Genomic DNA, 4,825 nt, shown 5'->3' with positions numbered 1-4,825 from the left:
TATGACACTTGGTATAGAATTGTCTAGGTACTCCTTAAAGTCCTGTTTAAATCCCAGTTCTCCACGTGTTTCTTTAAAAAAAACAACAACCATGACTAAGTACTTGAATACATCAAATGACTTTCCTGCATCTGCTGAGATACTCATTTTTCTCCTTTAATACGGTGAATTGCATTAATAGAGTTTCTTTTTTGTTATTATTATTATTAGTTCTAGGTTTTTATTATTATTAATTTGTTTATTTCATTTGAAACTCAGGTGTAGAATTCAATTAATAATTCTCCTTAGTTGATGGTACACTATCATCACTGGTCCAGGGCTTCTCTGTTGTACCATTTTACTTATTTTTAATTTCACTATCCACAACCTGTTTCCATTTCTCATACCCTCAAAGGCTTTTACTTTAATGTATTTGTTATGTATCTTGGTAAAATAAAATGTTATTTTTTGTATGTATCTATGTTTTAATTTATATAAATGATGTCTTACATATCTTACTTTGTTTCAATCTTTTTTACTCAGCACTACATGTTTAAGGTCTGTTTTAAAGTTCGAGAAGACTGAAATCATATCAAACATTTTTTTCAGACATTCACACCACGGAATACTATGCGGCTGTGAAAAAGAAGGATCCCTTACCCTATGAGACAGCATGGTGGGATGTGTAGAGTATTATGCTGAGTGAAATAAGTCAGTCAGAGAAAGACAAGTATCACATGATCTTACTTATATGTGGAATCTAATGAACAAAATAGATTCAAGGACATAGAAGCATGGAACAGACTGACGAATCTCCAAGGGAAGGCAGGGATGGGTGGGTGGGTGGGTGGGTGGGGAGAGATTAACCTAAGAACTTATATGCATATACGCATAACCCATGGGCACAGACAATAGTGTGGGGAAGGCCTGGGGGGAGGAGTGCAAGGTGGAGGGGATCAATCGGGGGGGAGAGGGGGACATTTTTAATACTTTCAACAATAAAGACAAATTTTTTAAAGAGATATTAGGTAGTTTTAAAAGCTATAAGAGAATTTTGTAAAGAAACATATTACGGTGACTGAGTTGCAGCTTAAGACTCTGTTGACAGAGATAGGTGAAGCAATATTGAAACAGATCTGAAAATGAATCAGCCATGAAAAATCAGGTAGAGGAAACAGAAATTTCAAAGGAAAAATGACTTCTGGCCTTGAATGCAGGCAGGCTGGGCGGATCAGTATTCCTCTCTATGTAGGAATGCAGGAAGAGTGGCAGGCTGCTACAGCAGGGTAGGGAGGGACTGCACTTCTCAAGCATGAAATAAGTTTTTACCTGCATTTGAATGACTCTGGCCTTGATTATCCTGGAAACTAATTTGAAGGACAAAAGTAAATCCTGGGCAGGTGTAAACACATCATCGAAGGAGATGGGATTGGAGGAATACATTAGGCGGGAGTAAATTCATATAAAATTTGAATTGACCTAAATAGAGGCTGAAGGCTAGCTGGGAGTTTAATAAAGAGGAAATGCTAATTCAAAGTTTGTTATTGCAGTAGCAGTGAGAATATAGTTCAAAATACTTTTTTTTCTCATTAGATGGGATGACTCAGCATTCCTGTCTAGAGGCATGTATTATCTTCCTATGGCTTAAACCTATGAAGTAAGGTTGTTACTGGTGCTTTTTTGTGGTCCTTTTGTCAGCTCTAAGATTGATTCATTACAGCTGATACTCTGGAGAAGACAGATTTCATGCTTTCATTTAACAAATATTTATTGGGCAATGTGATAGGCATTGGTGATACGATGATAGGAGATTGTCTCCTGCCCTCAAGAGGGAGGTAAATAGAAGTAAATGGTCAATGAAAATACGGAGAGTTGTGTTACCCCAGTGGTAAGAATGAGGTGATGTTGCTAGTGTAGGTTAGATATTAATAAAGGAAGGGAACAAAGGTAATCAGATTATTAAGCATAATAAACTTGGAGGGGAATCAGATAATACGCTTGGTTCACTAGGAAATTACAGCTTCACACACTCCCCAGGACATCCTCCCCATTTAGGACCTAATTCCCCAAAGTGGGCAGGAAAGATCATTACTGGGGGAGGAATAAAAACAGCAGGGGGAATGCCTCTGCTGGGCCCATGCCCAGTAGAAGCCAAGATGGCACAGGGGGAGGTGCTTTCGCTTTGAGGCATGCACAGTAGGAATTAAGATGGCAACATAGAGGCCTGCCAGTCTAGCCTGGGAAAAGGATCGGATAGGATATGGGACACAGAACCCCAGAAGATCTAGATTGGTTAGGGGTGGACCCATCAGAGGCTGGGAAAGGTTGGGAAGTTGATTGGTTAGTTTGAAAGGGCACCTGGTCCTTCCAAGCCCCAGATAATATAACCCAAGCTTAACAAAGTGTTTTCTCTCTCTCTCTCTCTGTCAGTAACACTGTGCTCGCCCTGTTCCCTCAGGCATTTTTTTCTCCATAGCAGTCATATCACCCTAGCAGCTACCTGGGGCCCACGGCAGACCACCACACAGCCAGCCAGGCTGCAGCCAGGAACACATACTAAGCTAGCCAGTTGAGGACAGAGAAATGGACTGAATCCATGGCACAAAATGTCTGGACACTGGCCCTATTTCTGGGCCTGATGAAGACAAAGCTGAACTTTTTCCATGGTGAGACAGATGGAGATGGGACACTGGGAACCCAGGGGAAGTCCTTTTATTTTGCTTCTACAATGAATCTTACCATAAAACCTCAACTTCCCATGCATGAGTCCCCCAAAATACTTTTCTAATGACCCCATGAAAGGACTCCATTTCCACTGGCAACTTTGTGGAAGGAGTTTAACCCTGTCAGAGGGGGACTGGAGGAGTTAAGGACTGTTTCCCAGAGAAGTTCTGTTCTAAGAACTGAAGGATGACCATGAATCATCCACGTGACTATAGGACTTGGAAGTGGAGGGGCAAGGGGCTCTCCAGGAAATGAAATGCACCTCACAGCCTAGGAATGAGGGATCCTGTGATATAGTGAGAGAGGGTGGCTTAGTGGGCATGATCTGTGCATTTGTACAAAATCCTGTGCTTAGAAGTTCCCTGTACTTCATGTAATACTTTGCTGTTGCTATCTTGAAAATCTTATTAATTTTTGAATATGGAGTCTCAGTTGAACAGGGGATACACAATTATAATCATTCTTTTATTTTTCTGAATCTTACTAATTCACAATTAGCTACTGGATGCAGTTCTGGAAGTAGATCTAAACCAACGCTAGACCTGGAAGGGGAGAGCTCACTGCTGAGATCCACCTGAGCATAACTATTGCACTAGGGCATCTGGGAGGGTCATCATAACCAGGCTGGTAGGCTTTGCTAGAGCTGTGGGGTGGGTGGGTGGGAAGGACACAGGGAAAGTCCAGCTGTTGTGTATTATTTCTGTTGCCAACAGAGAATTTCATGCTTTGATTCCCCTTTCAGTAAAAGTCCAGGTGTCCTACACTGACCCCTTTCCTATGTTTTCTTCGCACTCACCTGTACATTCATAGCCATTAGCACTGGCTGAGTAGGTGCCAAACCACTTAAAGGCACTAAAGTGCTCACAGACCTTCTGCTTCAACAGCACTATGTCCAAATGCCCTTCTTTCCCAAAGAGCAATCAGAGTGACTCAGACCCACCCAGTAACTAGGGGCCTCTGCTTATTTACTCTTTCCTTGCTTCTGTACTGCTTCCAATTTAAACCAAAGACCTTTTTTGTCAAACCTGCTAATTATACCAAGTTCATTTTGGCAGGTCAAACAGTCTGTTCTATTTTTAAAGACTGTTAAAATTGACCCCAGGTCTTGGTTGATATGGCTTTGGTTTTGGTTTACTTCCAGACCTGGAAATAATTCCCAACAAGGCTACAATGGAAGGATGCCCCTGGTGGATGCTGGTCTTCATGCCTTCCGGTCCCTCAAGGAACTCAACCATGGTGGTAAAACTCTGTGCAAAGTGGGAAAACCACCAGTTGGAAAAACAAGGTAACCATATGCTTGTAAACTTGGACTCATAAGTCCACCTACTCCATGAATGAAAATTCTTTCGGCACCATAGTAGGCCCATGGTTACATGCTCTGTGTTTCATTTTGTTTGCATCTTTAGGGTCTCTGGCAGGCCTGGCCATGGCCCACTGTGTGAACCTGCTCTTCCCAATCTACTTTCTCTCTTTAATTGATTTCATTTATTACTATGGTTGTGACTCTCAGACTATGACTCAGTGATAATTAAAAATTTTTTAAATTTTAGTTTCCTTTATTTGAAATATATATGATTATATTGAACTGAAATAAGGGAAACTATGGTTTGACAGATGGTAACTGATTTTTTTGCTAGTATCCTCTGTGTTGGTGTATTGGGGTAAACATGACCATATTTATATTGTATATAGTAGTATATAATTGGAAACTTTGGGTGAATGCAATAACATCAATCTACACTTAAAACATCCAAGACCAAATTCATTTTTACTCTAATGTAGTTTATTTGCTCTCTTATACTGGTATTTGACTATTCACGTAGACAATTTTAACTCTTTCATGAAATTTGAAGTATTTTTCTAGACAGTTTTTGTATCAAATAATAAACAACCTGGTATCAATATAAAAAAAGGGTTTTATTCATCACTTTTTCTGATAAACAAAACAATGAGTAAATAAACTTATTAAACTTTAGCTTGATTTACAAATTTTCAAATATCACTGGGTGTTTATACTTAAATTATCCATTCTAGAACTCCTAAAATGATTTTTATGAATTCATGATCACATAGATTGGTTTTCAAATTCAGAAATATCTTTCACTCTTGTTGTGGATGTGTT

This window comes from Miniopterus natalensis, chromosome 9 (genome assembly GCF_054644295.1).
Source record: "Miniopterus natalensis isolate mMinNat1 chromosome 9, mMinNat1.hap1, whole genome shotgun sequence".
NCBI lineage: Eukaryota > Metazoa > Chordata > Mammalia > Chiroptera > Miniopteridae > Miniopterus > Miniopterus natalensis.
Note: the sequence above shows the minus strand (reverse complement) of the source record.